Genomic DNA, 20,868 nt, shown 5'->3' on the forward strand with positions numbered 1-20,868 from the left:
CTCTACGCAACACCAAGTCATCCAGCAGTGTGCAGAGCACTATATCTCCGACATTTGGAGCAATTCTGTGTTGCATGCTTCGAGCTACTACTATGATGTGCCAGACAAGAGATGACAGCAATACTCCATACATAAAGCGCTAGAATGTGAGTTGACTTGTGAAAGTATTGCCGTGACGCCCAGCTTCTTCTAAGCCAATTTAACTTTGCATTACTAATAACCGCGGAATTGACAATAGCTGGAGATTTTGAGACCAATTATTCCGATACTAGGCAAGGCTTTAAGGAAAGTGTTGTCGAAGAGCGGTGATATATGAGCTTGAGTCTTCTTGGGTTTAAATTGGGAAAGGTACATTTTATACCATTCCACGACGTTCTCAAGAAATAACTCGATAGAATACACATGTTTCTTCCGGAACTAGTCGACGATTTCCTGAGAGAGACCTGCATGGCCCGTGTATATGACATCTCCAGTACTCTCCAACGCAATGCATCTAACAGATCACTGATATGCAGAAAAAAAACAGTGAAGGAGTGTCTAACAGTGCTGTATACCAGTTTGGATACTGGTCCACTTGCAAAAACTCTCAGGAAGCCCTAATCATAGAAGTTTGAGAGAAGCGACATGTGCCAGACACGATCAAAGGACTTCACTATACTCAGACTAACTACCAGGCCTTCTCCCTTGCTTTCGATAGCAAACATAACATTGATACCTTCAAAAAATAAGCACGTACACCTTTTTTAAATGAGAGGGCAAACGGGCAAGAAGTCTTGGGCAGTGGTAAGGACAATGGACATCCGCAACTACAGGGTTCAAGAGATGCATTGACAACCTTTAAGTTGGAAGTATGCTCTAAGCTAGAAGGTACGTAAGACGTATCGGTTTGGGAAAACTGCATCCTGTAATTCGTTCCACAAAGTGGGTGAGGAAAGGAATTCCAAGTAAAACGCGCGCTTGTATCATGCCAGACATCAATCAGCATTAACATGATGCGGGTGGACTTTCGTATTTCGCCGAAATATCGTGTAGCGGAATCCAACTGCTGGTGTCAACGCAAACAACTCCTGTGGACACTTTCCGTGATATATGCGGTAGAAAATACAAAGAGAACACACATCTCTACGCAACGCCAAAGAATTAAGCAAAAAATTTACTGACGCTGAGTTTTTCGATACAAGCTGTGTCAGTTAGAGGAGTGATCTCGAATCGAGACTTTTTAGCAGAAAAACTCACAAACTTGAGTTGGACCATGGATCGTCGATAGCAATTTTGATGGTCCACTCATCCAAAAAGCTGGTGACTCATTTGCGTAACCTCTGGGGAAGCCTCTCTAAAAGCGCTTTGGTCCACATTTGATCGAAAGTTTTCACTGTGTCCAGAACCACTGTTAACACCTCTCCCTTCTATTCTTCCGCTTGTACCCATTTATAGTTATACGAGAAGATTACCGGCTGAGTGACCTTGACGGAAACCCTGCTGGCAATCGCTGATGCTCTTCTGGTATTCCAAGAGATTGCGGTTCATAATCGTCTGCATAGCCTTGGAGAAAATGGACGTAATTGGATGGTTCCGAGCTTTAGACCTTTCTTGGGGATCGGGTGTTTTAGTGCCACCCTTAATAATTTTATAAAGTACGCCTAGTGAGTAGCAGAGCTGGAAAAAACGATTGAGGCTCGGCGCCAATTCCAAACACATCCCTCTGCTGGAAATACTGGTTGGCATGGTTGTAAATTTGGACGATGATCAGATTAACAGCATGGCCTTTAGCTGAAGCACTCAGAACTAGATAGCTTCAAAGTTCATATCCCATCACCTACGTTTTCTTACATTTCGGATGTAGGAAGACATCATCAGATCATTCCTGCTCTTATCTTTCCCTGAAAAGTAGAACGCGTCATAGTCGGTGATAAAGTGACTATTGTCACTCCAGTGTCTAGCAGGAAGCACCAAGACGCCCCGAGGATTACCAACGATGAGATAAGGTTAACATGACGGCAGCAATATCATAACAAACTGAAAACAACGCGCAAGAATGTTCATGCCACTGTAGATGAAAGAAAAGCCCTTCTAAAACTTACTGTGGGGGAACGCATCACTTCCAGAACACTATCATTCTAGTCGATCATACTCTGTACCAATCGCTTCCAACGCTTCCTAGGGGTTGAAGGTTCTTTTTTTATAATAATCAGAGGCGAGCAGGACGTTCAGCTGATTATAATTGAAACGCCCTGTCCATAACAATACAGTGCCGCTCAGGATTCTTGAAAACCTCAAAAATTCTGAACGGCACTACAATTGCGCTCGTCACCTTGAGACATAAGATGACAAATCTCATTTGTCCTGTAATTTCACTAGCTACGGCGCCCTTCAGACCGAAACACAGTAATGTTTATACATTACTACTTCACGGCAGAAATAGGCGCCGTTGTGGTACCCATAATCTAGCCGGCATCCTGTGCAAAGGAGCCTCCCACTGTTCTGCTCAATATAGCCAGTTTTGGCCAGATATGAGCCTGCAATCACCAGAGTTGCCTTCCTAGAGTCTTTCTAGAGATTATTCTCTGGGCAATATGACCTCTCAAAATGGATATTAAATTGATTACTTCTAAAAAATTGGTTGGCAAAGTTCTTGTGATTCCTCTGATGTTGCAAGAGGTCAGGAGAGATGACAAAGAGATTTGAGTACACACAGCGGTCATTGGCCATTTTTTCAGAAAATTTTTGGTCGTGTTGTTTGCTCGACATCATTTTTAAAACTTACTGTGTGACTGCCGCTCGAGTCGAGTGCATTTTCCCTATACCAAAAGTGCCCAAATTGCCTAAAGAAATATTCGCATAAAAATAACAGACATATTCCTCAAACTTCTTTAGATCTTTTAATATGATAATGTTTTCCAGTTATATTGCCATAAACCTTACGATATACCTCGTTCGTTTGAAATTTGTCATGATACCGGATCTATGGGACAAGAAAACGTATTACGGACGTGATTGGAATTAAAATAATATGTTGGAATTTCACATGTTGAATTCAAGGAATGGAAAAACCTTAGGTTGTCACTCAACCACTGTCTTGTACGTGATGTGAAACGAAAAAATAATATCTATGACACATTGCTTCTTAGTACTTACCTCCAAAATCCGATCCGACAAACTCGCAATAAGTCTATAAATTTATACGAAAATATATAGATGTGCAGGATTCGAACTTCTTATTAGGCATCGATTTACTTTCTGGGTAGTTTTGAACTATGGGCTGCGGCTGCAGAATTTAAGTTCATACATTTTGGTGCTCTTTATCCGATGACCGATGCGAAAAAGAGATAAGGAGACGTATAGGGATGGCCAATAATGAAATGTCCCAGTTGCACAACATATGGAGAGACCGACATCACGAAACTAAAACCAAATTGGTGACTTCGCTAGTTTTCTCCATATTCAGTTATGGAGCGGAGACCTGGACACTGAAAATGGCTGACAGAGACCTAATAGACGCCTTTAAATGAGGTGTTGGAAAAATGCTGCAGATTCCATGGACTGCCTTTCGCACCAACATGACTATTCTGAGAGAGCTTAATGTCAAAACTAGACTTTCCACTATATGCCTTCGTAGGGTGCTGGAATTCTTCGGACATATTGCTCGTAAAGAGGGTCACAACCATGAACAGCTGATGGTGACAGGCTAGGTGGATGGCAAACGTCCCCGAGAACGCAGTCCCACCAGATGGTCGGACCAAATACGATCTTTGCTGAAAATCAACTTCCATAATGCCCTTCATGAAGCTAAGGATTGCAGCAGATGGAGGGAAATCGTATGTGGGAGACAATGATACAGCGTGGAAGTCACGACCCTCAGGAATGAGGAAAACGACGCAAGGAGGACGAGAGAGGATCCGATGACCAGCCATTTAAACCCATCAAAGTAGTATTATGTAAAACCTCGAGTTTCATATATTAAGACATTCAGTATTAGCAGGTTTTAATAAACGCCTGTGAATTAAGTCTAGTCTACGGTTATTCGACAATCTCGACCAGACAAAGCACATTATATTTGAACTAGAACTCGTTTGTTATCGAGTAATCTCCAAAACTGGTCGCATTGTCCGCCTTAGCAGTTTGCAACTGGGCTGCATCGCCATATTGGTGATTACAAAAACTGTGAACTTGGCTAAAATTCATTTCAATGTTTTAAATCAATATATAATATCTTCATATTGCCATACAGTAAGCAGAAATTACAATCCTGCATTTTGGATGGTCTGGACCGTTTTGGATTCTTTCACCATCATCTATCTTTTAATTTCCTATTTCTGAAGATGTCTCAATACATAAATAGTGATCATGTCACAGTCTTATGTAACTGGAGTATGGAACTTATTCAAGGTAAGGTATATTCCTGTAAAGCAATTTTGAGTATTATGCGTTTCAATTCAATGACGATTATTAATTCCAAATGCCTATCGCTAAGTAAAACTCAAACGTTGCCCGCCAAAGTATCATTGACGAAGTAAAAGCCATCTTCAACCTGAGGCAAAAAAATAAAATACTAAACAATATTCAGAATGAACGAGATGGAGATACTAAAAGACTATAGAAAAGACGAGTGAGGATCGGCTCCATTTTTAAACACATCAGGTCCACTCGATTTATGGATGTCTAAGATTAAAAGCGCCTTAAGAACAGTGACATGTTTGATCATCCAGAGTCTAGTTACACTCAAAAAGAGAGACCAGTTTCTTTCGTTTTCTTTCTCACTATACAGTGACGGAATGGCAGGCTGGTTGAAATTTCCTTGGAAAGCCTTGGCAAGTGATCATAATGCACGCAGATTTCCCGAGGGGAGGCACCCATGTCCACTGGCAACTAGCAACTGTCATTGACGAAGTAAAAGCCATCTTGAACCTGAGGCAAAAAAGAGAAATTCTAAAAAAATATTAAGACTGAATGGGATGGAGATAGAGTATGGAAGCTCTCTCCATATTCGGAATTAAATTAAAACAATTGAGCGTTGAAAGTTTTGTTGTTGGAGCCACTTAGAAATATATTATGTTTACGCCAATTCTATAGGAATGACTTGAGTAAATTTAGGAGAAATGCTACGATCAAGATGAAGATCTTTGGACATCCTGTACCCCAGCCAGGTTATACACATGCCGTGTAAGTATCCCCCGGAATATTTATTACAACACCATAGAGTATAAAATTTATTTTTAAAGTATCAACTTGACATAATTTGTTGAATCACAAATATTTACTCGTAGTGTTTCCATCCTGGACCCATCAGTTTGTACGAATACGTTCCGGAGTAAATTAAAATTATTTATTTATTTCATAATACTTAAAAAAACTTATAGTTATTATTTTCTTTTGCGAGTTTCCGTCTATACATACATAACTAGTATGTTTTTAGCGAGCAGTGCCTCGATGTGTTCAATTAATACTTTTTCTCATCAAAGTTGTGTATTTGAGGAAGTACCAATCTTAGTACCTACATATATAGACAATGAATTAGTTTTAAATAATATTATGTTATAACCATATAATATGTAAATAAAAAGGATCCTGACTTTTATTTCTCCGAGATCTCATACAGTCCCCAAACCAGATAAACTGTCTCAAGTTCTAATATTCTGTGGTCGCTTGTAATGTGTGGGTTCTATGTAGTCTAGCATTAACTCGTAGTAGTAACACTACACGTTGCCCGTAAATTTTAGGGTTATGTAATTATTTTGCAAAACACATAGAACATAATGTTTTGGATATTTAATAATGAACATTCGGGGTTATTTTATATCTTAGTCTACACACAACGACGTCATTACCTACGTCTTGTTCCCTTCATTTCTAACTAAGGGTCCCCGATTCGACTTCCGGAAGGTGTTAACATTTGTGTCATGGATATTAATGTTTCTTTCAAAGTCATCTGTATGTTTTGTAAAGCACCGACAATATATTTGATCCAATATGGATCAAATATATTGTCGGTGCTAGATTATTTGTATGAAAGTGCATCTTTTAATTTTTTATTAAATAAAGTGAGGTGACAAAACCTGTTGACCTGATAGTAAGTGATACACCCTGTCCATTACAATGTAGTGCCGCTCAGGATCCCTGAATAATCGAAAAGTTTTGAACGATATTATATTTGCACTCGTCACCTTAGGCCACATTGAGCAACGGTGCCCTTCACACCGAAACACAATAATTAATTCTTGTATTTTGTTCCTTGACGGCAAAAAAAGGCGCCGTTCAGCAGAAAGAGACACATAAAGACATGATTCATGAATCTGTTGAGAATGGCAACACTGCTTCAACGTGGAAATTTCTAAAAAAGATTGGAGTGGAAAAGTCTTGGTTCTTCTAATGTTTCCAAAAACTCTATTATAAATCTATTAAACCAGCACTTTACAGCTTCGTCTCCTAGAATAAATTGTTTTAAAAAATCAAAAACTATTAACTTTTTTCTAGATTATCTAGCTCTATTCTAAATTATCCTCCATTCATATTCAATCGATTTTTATGTATGCGATCTTAAGAATAACGGCACTTTCAATATCATCACATGCGGTAGCGATGGCATCGGTTGATCCATGACAATCCTAATTCATGATATCATGCTCATTGAAAGCTCACTTAGATTACATAGTACAAAAATCGCTTAAGCAATTGGGTTTCCTTTTTCCGTCGATAGAATTAAATCTAATTTTGCTTCAAATGCTTTCTTTCACCGCTGTTTGAAACTATACAATAATCAAATGTCTCACTTGGATTCCTTTACACTAATATATTGTTTTGTTTTTGTATTTGCGTTGTGCTATTCTTAATTTCCTAATATTTACAAATCATTATATAGTTCAGAATACAAGCTTGATCTGTACTTCATATCCCGCCAAAAGGAATTTCGCTAGCACTATTTATGTCTCGTTTTGGATGAAGAGCGAAATATTTCTTTTCATCATTTCCTCTTTACAAAGAGAAATCTACTTCAGTTATTTGTTTAAAATAAGGTAAGTAATTAAAATCATTCGAAACTTGCGCAAATAAAGTGGTATGTGATATTATATATTAATCAATCACCCACTAAGCCACACTTAGGGGTGCTACTCTTACATTAAATTTACTTTTAATTATTGTAATTGGATCATTGGTTATTTTAACTGGTAAAATGGGTAACTAACAAATATCTCTGAGAACTTCTGCCATTTTTACCATACAACATACATACAAGACACATACACAAAACCCAATCAAAAGTAAGTGTCACATTGGAGCCAGTTACTGCCTGGTTATATAATCTCTGGACCTAACGCCGATGACGTCACATCGTCGCTTTATTACGGTGTGCAAAACAAGCATCACTAGGATATTTCATCATTCAGATGTGATTAATAAATACACAACGATTTTTTTATTCAGTATTATTGATTGTGATGCTGATTATAATTATTATAATGATGAAAAATCAATTCATGAATTTGGGTTAGGTTAGGTTAGGTTAGGTTAGGTATTATTGATTGTGATGCTGATTATAATTATTATAATGATGAAAAATCAATTCATGAATTTGGGTTAGGTTAGGTTAGGTTAGGTTAGGTTAGGTATTATTGATTGTGATGCTGATTATAATTATTATAATGATGAAAAATCAATTCATGAATTTGGGTTAGGTTAGGTTAGGTTAGGTTAGGTTAGGTTAGGTTAGGTATTATTGATTGTGATGCTGATTATAATTATTATAATGATGAAAAATCAATTCATGAATTTGGGTTAGGTAAAAAAAAGTATTAATTTTCTGGCAGTGTAATTATAACGACACAGAACAACAGAAACTACAAAAGTATTAACAACAAAAGTCAAAACGTAACAATGAAAACTTTAAAAACAAAGCAGGGACAAATCACGAAATATAAGCAATAATATACACAAAAATATCACGTCATGTACCTAACGGTAATGAAACTGCAAACCGTAAGGACACAACAGGACGAGCGCGGGGGGATGAAATGGGAACGAGAGGGGGCGCCACGTTCCAGTGAAGTCCAGAGATAAAGTGGCCGTGTAGTATGTGCAGGTAATCAGTATAACTTCGCACAGGATGCCTGCCTAGTAGTAGGGTGCAAGTACTAATTATGTTTTGGTTTGAAGGGAGCCGTAGCTAGTGAAAATACTGGGCAATGAGATTGATATGTTAACAATTATGTCTCAAAGTGACGAGTGTGATTGAGATGCCACTCTCGATTTTGGGTTTTTAATAATGGGCAGGGCGTTACGCTTATCAGCAAAAGAACGTCACACGTCACTTTTTCCAAGAAAAAAAATTAAGTAGCTTTAATAAGAGCTTTGAAAGCCTTTTCTATATTTCTGATTCAAAAAATTTCAATTACAATGATAATGTCAATTGAGGTGACATTCAGAGATTATCATTAAATACTATAAAATGTTCAGAGATGATGTCTTCATTATCTGTGGTCTTCAGTTTTTGGGAATAGGAGTAAAAACGAACGTAGGAGCTATTGAGTGTTGAGTGATAACCGCCGTTTATACTCAGTTTCAACAATAGAGGAATAACTGGAGCGTTGCCAGACTTTTAGGGAGGTATAGGCGTATCTCTAAATGTATCCATTTCGTCAAAGAAATACCGCGCTAACAAAGTTTCTTCCAAATATTTGTTGAACACAGAAAAAAACCTTAAAAAACCATATAATACTTCAGAAACACTGAGGCAAATATTCTAAGTTAATGTTTGTTCTGAAATCATTCTATCGTTTAGATACCTATGACAGCTGTGAAAACCTCGAAGTAATTGTGTTCAGAACTAACCTCTATTTTGAGCAATTCAAGCACACTAACACAAAGTGTCATACAAATCGCGAGTGTAAGACGTTGCTTGTTACGTACTCTAAACTAATATTCCTAGCCTGTTTTTATCGATTGTCTAACAGCAAGAGACTTTATAACTTATCTAAGTGTTAGTAAATTACCTTTTATTGTCACTGAGAGGGTGATCTGTCTAAATTAAACTGCAATGGTTTTTTCACTGAGTTAATTGATTATATTGCACAAATTAATAATAAAAAAGGAGCACAACATAACAAAATGATTTTGTATAAAGATGGCTGAGGCGGAAGTGAGTGAGTGAATATTTTATTAGGATATAATCATCATCATCACCATTTCAGCCAGAAGACGTCCATTTCTGGACAATGGTCTCCCCCAAATATCTCAATGACGATCGGTCCTGCGCTGCCGTCATCCATTCTACCCCGACGATCTTGGCCAGATCGTCGCTCCATCTTGTGGGGGGCTTACCAATACTACGCCTTCCGGTACGTGGTCACCATTCGAGGTCCTTACTAGCTCAACAGCCATCTGTCCACCGAGCTATGTGCCCTGCCCACTGCCACTTCAGTTTCGCAATCATTTGGGCTGTGTCGGTGACTTTGGTTATCCTACGGATCTCCTCATTTCTGATTCGATCTCGCAGGAATACTCCGAGCATAGCCCTCTCCATTGCCCGCTGAGCGAGCTTCCTCATAAGGTCTATAGTTAGCGACCACGTCTGTGTTCCGTATGTCCTCACTGGCAACACACATTGGTTAAAAACCTTCGTCTTCAGACACTGTGGTATTTTGGACGAGAAGATTTTACGGAGCTCATCGAACCTTTAGGATATAATAAACAGTTAATATTATATATTCGTTCATTCAGGATATATTAAATATTATTTTGTTAGGTGTGGCAGCCCTACATGCTGATACGGTACTGGACTGGCAGTAGACGCGCGCTATCATTAGTGCCAAGTGACATGCAAATGGTCGGCTCATTTCGGTAAGGTCCGATAAGTAATATTGATAAGTGGAAACGACCTGTGTTGAGCTGAAAGCCTTAATTTATAACACAGATTTATTTATTGTAAGTTTCCGTCGCAAAAAGAGCAAATCGAGGCCAAAGTAAGCTTCTTGGTTTGTCTGACTAACGGTTATGATTTGTGAAAGAGGTGACAATCTATTTTATTAAGTGGGGCTCAGTTTTTAGTCTGAAATCTATAGAGCGTACTTAGAGTTTGCTCAGACTTTACTTACGTAAAACTAAACTGAGTGTAAGCTTAGCATAATGTTTGATTGATTGCATTTTTATAAATCAAATCAAAATCACTTTATTCATGTAGGTCACGGAAATGACACTTATGAATGACAAAAAAAAAATTTCTTATTGAATCTACCGCTTCCTAGTAAAGGATTGAGCTAACGAGAAGAAGTAGCAAGAAACTCATTGCCACTCTTTTTAATCAAGATTTATATTTTCATCGTTTCACAAATGATTTCAATTGCAATATGTAAAGTAATGCAACGAAAATACTCAAACATCAAATATATACATATATACTAGCTGACTCGACAGACGTTGTTCTGCACATCTATATATATAAAAATGAATTGCTGTTCGTTAGTCTCGCAAAACTCGAGAACGGCTGGACCGATTTGGCCAATTTAGGTCTTGAATTATTTATGGAAGTCCAGGGAAGGTTTAAAAGGCGAATAAATAGGAAAATGCTGCTAAATTAAATAAAAACAATAAATTTGTTTTTCCTTTGATGTGTCCATACATAATTTCTATGAGAGAATTTATTGACGCACGGTTTGACAGTTCTGCTGTGACACAATTTCATCAGCAGGGTGCATATTTTACGAAGTCTTTTTTGATGTTATGATATATTATTGACAAATTCATATAAAAACATTATTTTATTTATTATATACAGAACAACGTCTGTCGGGTCAGCTAGTAATAAATAAAATACTGTACTTTATGAATTTGTAAGTAATACTTCGTAACATTATTTAGTAAATATACTCCCTGTTAATATAATAAAATTGTTTCACAGCAGAACTGTCAAGCCGTGCGTCAATAAATTCTCTCACAGAAAATATGTCCATACAAAACAGATATTGGAAATAAAAATAATTAAAGGTCCCAAATCGAAATAAAAACTATCCTATCTCTCAAGTTGGACTAAACTGAACTCCATGCATTAATGCCCATTAAAATCCGTTCATTAGTTTAGGAGTCCATCGCGGACAAACAACGTGTCACGTAATTTATATATATTAAAATATAGTCATTTGACATCTGAAAACTGTTACATGGTATATCAGAATGATATCTAACAAAATGTGAAATAAATGTAATGTTGATAATCCAATTAAATATGGTTACATTATAAGAGACTGTAAATTGCTAATTTCATAGATTTAAGGCGAAGAGTAAGCAGAAAACACGCAAACATAGTGTTTTTAGAGAAGTTTTGTGGTGAAAGTATAGCATTTCGAGCTATGAACACTACTTAATCCTGTTACACATATCCTTAAGTCTTATTTGTAGGTTGCTAATGTTTGCTGTTGGTTATAGTTAACACTGCCGAGCCTTTTTGAACAACCACTTTTCTTTGAAGTTAAACAAGTTTTTTGGCATGGCGTGACGCATTTGTTTGGTACTTCTCTCAGAAAAGTTATTCTTATAGCTTGTACTTTTTTGTGGTGAATAACGAGGATTGTAAGCATATAAACTAATTTCCAGCCAATAATTTTGAAAATATTGGCTTTGTTACATAGATGGCGGGCCGGCAGCTGTGAACTCATATCGCTCAAGGTCGCTGGCATTTAGTGTCGCCTTAAATAACAGTTTTTGAAAACAATAGAAGGACCTAGACTTTACAATTAAAACCTTTTTTATAAATTTTTTCTAAGCAGTGTTGCCTTTCTTAACAGATTCATAAAACAAATCGTTGTGTGTTGTACATTGCATTGCATGGAATAAACCTTCTACCACAATAAAACGGCATAAAAGGCATTTATTTCCTCAAAATGGATTCCTTTACAAATCTTTTTGATATCATTTCTAATATACTAGATACTACAACGGCTTCGGAAACAAATGGCGCTCTGAGAGAGAAGAAGCGGCGCAAGAAACTCTCCCAGCATTCTTTTTTTTTGCGCTCTTTTCAATAAAAATATACGAATTTGGACACTCATTTCTATCGCTATAAAATAATCATAATTTAGTCCCAGGCTGTCCGATCACTTAGATATTCAGCTGTGGTGTAATAGGATTTACGACAGAGCCATTTTTTTATAAATCATTTAAATTTATTTATTGATAATGCCTGAACAGTGGCTGGGACTTTATTATAAAAGTGTATTTATCTATAAAGCTATTATGTATCTTATGAAGCTTACTACTAGAATTAGTTACAAGCAATCCCTTATTTCTAGTGTTATAATAATGAAAATCACTATTAAGAGCAAACAGGTGACGATTTGTGTACATATATTAAATTTTCATAAATGTACTGACAAAATACAATCAGTATGCATATTAATTAATAATTAAAGGAATCCTATCTATGTACTACGACTTTTTCTGCCGTTACACAAAAAATATTTTTCTTTTGGTTTGAAGGGCACTTTAGCTCAAAGTGTCTTAAAGTGACGAGTGCCATTGTAATGCCGCTAAAACTTTTCGATTATTCAAGACTCCTGAGCGGCACTGTAGTGTAATGGCCAGGGCGTATCACTTACTAACAGGTGAACGTCTTGTTCATCTTTTTACTTTAATTTATTAAAAATAAACTAATATAAATAAAGTAACTGATGCACAGACCAATGCAAAAGTTAACGCGCTTAGCAAAGTTTGACGAAAGTAAGTAAAGTCAGAGCAAAGTATAAGTACACTCAAAAGATCTCTAGACGCCTTAGACGAATGGTTACTCTCAAATAGGGTTCAAAAAAAGACTGAGAAATAATGTCTATCAAAATATCTTCCAAGTATTGGGTAATTGACTACCGCAAATGACTTCCGTCGCCTCGCGAACATGACGTATGAAATAACTTTAAAATATAAAAAAAAAACTTAAAAATCTCTCTATTTAAATATAATACGTCTAAGAATAATAAAAAACTTGTAATTTATAATTTTAAGTAGTATTTAAATAGATTGTGTTAAAGTCGCATTAGTTAAAGATATTTACGTACGTCATTACCATGATCGTTCTACCACAATGTGTGTTCCTGCCCAAACTAGTTACATCTCTTAATAAATAAATATGAGATCCATATACACCAGAAGAACTACAAGAGAGTGTAGGTTTTTTTTTAATCAACAAAAAATTCAGCAGAAAAAAAGGACTCTAAAATTACAACTAAATATGCTTAAGGAAATTGTTTCCTGTATAAAATAAGCGGCCAAGTGCGAGTCGGACTCGCCCATGAAGAGTTCCGTATCAGGAAGTAACATAATATTATAAAAGTAGTTTGTTGTAACGATTTATAACGTATAAAAAAAACCTACGTACTAGATCTCCTCCAAACTAATTTTCGGTGGAGTTTTTCATGGAAATGTACATCATATATTCTTTTTAGTTTTATCATTCTCTTATTTTAGAAGTTACAGGGGGTGGGACATTTTACCACTTTGGAAGTGTCTCTCGCGCAAACTATTCAGCTTAGAAAAAAAATTATATTAGAAACCTCGATATCATTTTTGAAGATCTACTTACCAAGTTTCAAAAGTATATAGTTTCGGAAAAAATAATTTTAAAGGGTTCCCTTTTTTGCCATTTGGCTACGGAACCCTAATAAAAACAGCCGGTGCGTCTACCACTACTATGTGGTCCAAGTTTCAACTATAATGCACTTGAGTATGGAAGTTGCGATGGTCGAGTTCAGAAACCAGTTCCAATGCCTTTATGTTTCGGACCGCCTGGGCTACAGCTTGCATAGTAACACCATCATTTGCGTAAATGTGGAATATTTAATATTAAAAAAATTAAAAAACAAATGGAATGAAATAATATTAAATACTATAAAATGTTAAACTTAATTAGAAATAAAACAAAATAGGGCTCATGTATGTGTAATAAAAATATACTGATGCGAGAAATGTTTGTTTCCCAATACAACACAAAAATATGCCTTGAGTTAAGGTAATTTAAGTGCGTTAGTTATAAGTAAACCCTTCTAGGAAACATTTTCTTTTTTTTATGAAATAGGAGGACAAACGAGCGTGCGGGTCACCTGTTGTTAAGTGATCACCGCCGCCCACAATCTCTTGCAACACCAGAGGAATCACAGGAGCGTTGCCGGCCTTTAACGTGGAAGGTGTACGCGCTTTTTTTGAAGGTACCCATGTCGTATCGTCCCGGAAACACCACACAAGGAAGCTCATTCCACAGCTTTGTAGTACGTGGAAGAAAGCTCCTTGAAAACCGCACTGTGGAGGACCACTACACATCCAGATGGTGAGGATGATATCCTAACTTGTGGCGTGTCGTGCGAAGGTGGAATTATTTTGCTGGAATTATACAGACCTTAAATACTACTTAAATCATTCCTTGGAACAGACTGGTTCTATGGTTATTGGAAATTGTATTTTTTTTCACAGTTTTATTATTTTGCGAGAAACTTTAAGAAAATGTTTTCATGTTTATATTATATGTACCAAGTAAACATTCATATTCATCCAAATGTGTTGAGCCTTCTTTAGTGTTAATTCCGCTAATACTCGTCTTTAAACAATTTGAGACGTGTTTCGCTTCTACCCGAGGCATCCTAAGGAGATGTTGACTCGCCAAACTCTAGCACGAGACTATTCATATTCATTCAATAAATAGCTGTACATAAACTAAGAACAAATTGTAGCAACATAGCAAATAGGACTACGAAAATACAAGAATAGTTCCGCAAAAAGTAGTTCACGTTTCAGCTGTCCATAAAACACTTCTTACTGCGTACTAAGAATTCATTACAGATTTAGGGGCATTGGTATAAAATGAAACATGTTACCAACACACCTACACTATATTTTAATTGAACATATAAATATATAAATAAATAAATATGAACATAGATAAATAAATAATCACATACACAAAATACACCTTATAATTAACATTTTTAGGAAAGAGGGGGGCAAACATGCGACCTGATGTTAGGTGATCGCATTGTCTAGGTGCGTCCAGATGCTCGCTGGCAAGACACTTGCGTGCTGGTTACTGTGTTATCCACCATAGGCACTAATACAGACCACATTATTTGATTTGATTTAAATCAAAATTTACACCGGGCGACATATTTATACCTCTGCGAATTATTCTCGAATGATACGTAAAACTTAACTGAGTGTAAGCTTAGCATAATCTTTGATTGTTTCCACTTTATAGAAATTTGACATCTGAAAACTGTTAGATAATATATCAAAATGATATCTAGTACAAAAATGTGAAATAAATGTAATGTTGATGATCCAATTAAATAAGTATATATTTTATGAGACTGCAAAGAGTTAATTTAGTAGATTTATATAAGAGTTTTTGAAAACAGTAAAAGGACCAAGACTTTCCAATTCCAACCTTTTTATAAAATACTAGTTGACCCAGCAAACGTTGTATTGCCATATAAAGTAATAAGAAAATTAATAATTAAAATGTTTGGGGTATAAAAAATAGATGACGACCGATTCTCAGACTATATAATATTCAGGTTATATAGTTATTTTATAATTATCTAGGCTACTCATTTACGGGTGTGCAAAATGGATGTCATCGGGAAACAGCTGTTATATTTCTGAATGTTGGCCAAGAAGTGCTTAGTATCATTTAGAAAGAAAGATGTATAAAATCTTATCAGTGATTTATTTAAAATTATTCTTTCAATTTTATTTCTGAACGACGGGAAAACATAGTTTTTGTTTATATTATTTTTTTTCCGAGCATTGCCATATTTATTCAATTCCTTTTAAACCTTTCAATGGACTTCCACAAATAATTCAACACCAAAATAAGCCAAATCGGTCCAGCCGTTCTCGAGTTTTAGCGAGACTAACGAACAGCAATTCATTTTTATATATATAGGTATATAGATAAATAAATAATCACATACACAAAATACCCCATAAAATTAAATTTTTTAGGAAAGAGGGGGCAAACATGCGACCTGATGTTAGGTGATCAGATTTTCTAGGTGCGTCCAGATGTTTGCAGGCAAGACGACATATTTATAACTCTGCGGATTATTCTTGAATGATGTTGAAACGAAAAAATGAGGAACAAATAAATCAGAATGTCATACTTTACATGTGAGAAATAATGTTGATTATATGAGGGAGTATTCTCTTACGCTAATTGGATATGTAATATCCAATTCTCTCAATCTGAAATTCCCGCGAATTAGACGCAACCTTCACATTAATTAATGTATAGAATTTAATGTATTTAACCACAGGGTGGCATCAGTTTTATCATTTTGGCCAAATTCATTTGTTCATTCAAAACAAAACGATTATTTGTCCTGAGCTCTAAATAAATGTTTGTCACCCTATCGGTATAGATATGGATAAGTATAATATAAAATCGAAACTGGCTATTTTCTCGCACTGGCTATAATAGCATATTGCATTTAATTACAAATTATGTGTAATAATATTATATTCCAGTGCAATTTACATTTTTAATTATAGAGAGTAACACCAACCTACTTGATGCGTGAGTTTTATGAATTAATATTCCTATAGATTTTTTTTAGACTTGCTTACTTAATATTGCCTGGAATCTACTGGATATATATTTTGAAAGTCTTATCTTTTTTTTTCTTTATGAAATTAGGGGACGAGACGAGCAGGACGTTCAGCTGATGGTAATTGATACGCCCTACCCATAACAATGCAGTGCCGCTCAGGATTCTTAAAGAACCCGAAAATTCTGAGCAACACCACAATTGCGCTCGTCACCTTGAGACATAAAATGTTAAGTCTCATTTTCCCAGTAATTTAGTGAAATTCTGTCTGTCTTCGGTTTCTTCGGTCTGGAAGGCGCCGTAGCTAGTGAGCTACGGCGCCTTCCACACCGAAGCACAATAATGTTTACACATTACTGCTTCACAGCAGAAATAGGCGCCGTTGTGGCACCCATAATCTAACCGGCTCCTTAGTAGTTATACTACTACTTGTTAGTAGGATGAATTACTAGTGTTAGCGTGGCACAAGATACAACTAATTGCGTCTCTACGCCACGCTTGTGTGTGGGATATTTAGTTATATTGTCAACCTTTACATAAGTAGCTTGAATGTAAAAAGTTACATTTGTAAACTTATTTACTTAAAATGTCAGGTATCTAGTTAGTAACATTACATAAATATGCATGAAACGATCATGCAGCTCCAAAGGTAAGACGTAAGTATCTACGTTAGACGCGAGGTGATTCCGAGATGAGACAGTTTCTTTCTTTCCTTTTTTCAAATACAAGTGCGGCTTATAAATTTCTAGAATTATGTTTGTATCAAAGGAACCGCCTTTACCACGCATTATGCCTGTAATGTCTTTTGATGTCTATTATTGTATTTTGAAGTGACATCTGACTTGCTTTTAGAGCTAATGGTAGGCTTATTTTTATTGGGAAACGAAGACAAACGAGGGTGCGAATAATCTAATGGCTAGTGATCAGCACCACAAATGATCCCTTGGAGCTAAAAAGGAATCACAATAGTATTGCCAAACTTTGCGATAAGTGTAGGTACATATCTCAATTTAAAGAATAGTTTAAGAGCATTTCATGTCATATTGATCTACAGATACCTCTGAATTAATACTAAGTAAGAAAAATACTAGATAATAATAATTTAGCACACTCTTATACAAGTTATCTTGCCCCAAACTAGGTATAGCCTGTAGTATGGGTACAAGACAACGATATATTTAATATAACATATTTACTTAAACATTTACATAAATACAAATTAAAAATCCATGACTCCGAAACAAACAATCATACTCATCATATAAATAATTGCAACTACCGGAATTTGGAACCCGGGACCTCTACCTCAGTAGGCAGGTTCACTAACCACTGGGCTACAAGGATTGACCAAAAAAGGAACATTCTGGAACGGCCCACTAGGCAAAAGAACAAGAGGTAGACCTATCACAAGATGGGAAGATGATATTAAAGCATTAACTGGTCCAAACTAGAGTACCTAAAGTAGCTGAAGACAGAGTCAAATGGGCATCACTGGAGGAGACCTTCACCTTTTCTAGGGTTCCGTTAATAATACATAGAATAAACTTAATAAAACTAACACATATATAGAGTTTAATAAATGCTAATTTACTGGAAATAAAAGGTTTTTTTTTTATTTATAATTGATTATTGTTTATGTTATTATTATAAACAAACATGATATCATTATTGTCTTCTTCCTTTCTCAAAAATAGGATAAGATAAGATCTATGGAAGATTTATGAAGCACATTAATAAATTATCAACAAGCATTTAATGCTTTGAAATCGATGACCGTTGGGGCAGTATAGTCCTCGAATAGCGACCACGTACCGGAAGACGCATTGTTGGTAGGCCCCCCACAAGATGGATCGACGATCTGGTCAAGATCGGAATATGTTGGATGAGGGTAGCACAGGACCAATCGTCATGGAAATCTTTGGGGGAGGTCTTTGTCGAGCAGTGGACGTCTTCCGGATGAAATGATGATTCATATTTGGTACCACAACGGCACCTATTACCAGTGGGAGGTTCCTTTGCAAAGGATGCCGGCTAGATTATGGGTACCACAACGGCGCCTATTACCAGTGGGAGGTTCCTTTGCAAAGGATGCCGGCTAGATTATGGGTACCACAACGGCGCCTATTTCCAGTGGGAGGTTCCTTTGCAAAGGATGCCGGCTAGATTATGGGTACCACAACGGCGCCTATTTCCGCCGAGAAGCACACAGTAATGTGTAAACATTACTGTGTATCGATCTGAAGGGCGCTGTAGCTAGTGAAATTACTGAGCAAATGAGACTTAACATCTTATGTCTCAAGGTGACGAGCGCAATTTTATTGCTGCTCAGAAGTTTTGGGCTTTTCAAGAATCCTGAGCGGCATTGCATTGTAATGGGTAGTGCGTATTTTTTATCAGATTTGATTTTTATAGCGAGCATAATCTCGAATTATATCCCTTAAAAATTCCAAATCAGATCAGAAACGACGGAGATTTGAGAGACTGTAAGAAATTCTCCTTAAAAAATTGTTGAAAATAGCAGCTATATCTAAATAACTATTTGAAATAGTAGTGGCTATAAAGTAGTTGCCACTTCAGATTATCACAAGTTTTCGTATGAAAAATCTTCATAAAAAGAGTTAATATATATCTGCTACTACAAAGGTCATACGCGAGTTTTATGTAATCCTCGAATTAATTTATTCTCAAATTATATAACTAAAACGCTAAAAAATACTGATTTACGCACACAGTGCCCATGAAACTTCATGATACAATAAAGACAATATTATAATTTTATCGTAAACTATCAAATATAATAAATTGTTAGCAAAAAGCACGTTTTAACTCATACACTAAATAAATTACATTGTTAATACTATTCAATGTTTCTGGCTCATAAAAAGTACTTGAAAAAAAACAATTCAAATTCCATATTTCTATATTTGATAATAAAATATATACAAAATTACTTATAATCTACTTATTATAGCAATTTACAATTAAGCCTTATATATGAAGGTCTCAGAAAACTTATTTCGACAACCCTATCTACGTGTTGACGGATAAAACTTTATTATGCTTAAAACTAATACATAAGGTTTGTGGGGGAAAATCCAGGAAACTGGGAAAACCTGGCTATTTACTATCACTTAACCTAACTTATGACTAACGACTAGAACTTAAAATGTATTAGAAAACTGATATATGGGTATTGTCTTCTCTCAACTATTCCAGCGCCACACTTTCTGGTACGGAAATGATGTGAAGTGTGCTTTCTGTGACTTACGACATGGACCTTCAAGACTGTAGATAAACAGAGAACCAACACCTTTGTAATGTGGTTTTGGCGTCATATGCTCCGATACCCTGGACGGCCCGTCGTACAAACAACTCCATCTTAAGGCTGGGGACCGAGCAAACGGCCTTGAGGAATCGAGCGGAGCTAGGTTACATCTCTCGTACAAGATCGCCATAGTTTTAATTCAGAATGAGAAGCATTTTTAATTTATTAAAAACATAATACAATTTTCTTTACTAAACTAAAAAAACTATAAACTATACTAAGTATACACTTCTATAATAAAGTCCCAGCCACTGTTCAGGCATTATCTATAAATAAATTTAAATGTTTTATAAAAAATGGCTCTGTCGTAAATCCTATTACTCCAATGCTGAATATCTAAATGATCGGACAGCCTGGGACTAAATTGTGTTTATTTTATAGCGATAGAAATGACTGTACAATATTGTATATTTTTATTGATAAGAGCGCAAAAAAGGAATGCTGGGAGAGTTTCTTGCGCCGCTTCTTCTCTCTCAGAGCACCATTTGTTTCCAAAGCGGTAGTAGTATCTAGTATATTAGAAATGACATCAAAAAGAATTCTAAAGGAATAAATTTTGAGAAAATAAATGCCTTTTATGTCATGTTACATAGTATTGGTGTAGCAATTAATAAATTTTCATACAATATTTATGTAGATTGAATGATTAGCATGGCTCCAACTGTAAGAGTTAAGGGTACATATGTGTTTTTTTTTTCGCAATGTCTATTAAGATAGAAATGTAAAGAAAAAATGAATTTTCTTCTCATTTTCTGTAGACATTTAATTATTTTTTGTAAAAATAAAATCTTTATAAAAACCGTTAAAAAATGGTTTCAATTATGCGCTATTTTGAGTGCTTCTTGGGATAGCGGCTTTAAAGCAGCTAAAGATAGAGAATGCTCAGCGTCTGTACACGGTCTGCCTACAGCGTAAACTCGTAGTGCAATACTTAGGCCATGTTGCACGTAGAGCAACCGATAACCTTGAGCG

Source organism: Leptidea sinapis, chromosome 9 (assembly GCF_905404315.1).
Source record: "Leptidea sinapis chromosome 9, ilLepSina1.1, whole genome shotgun sequence".
Lineage (NCBI taxonomy): Eukaryota > Metazoa > Arthropoda > Insecta > Lepidoptera > Pieridae > Leptidea > Leptidea sinapis.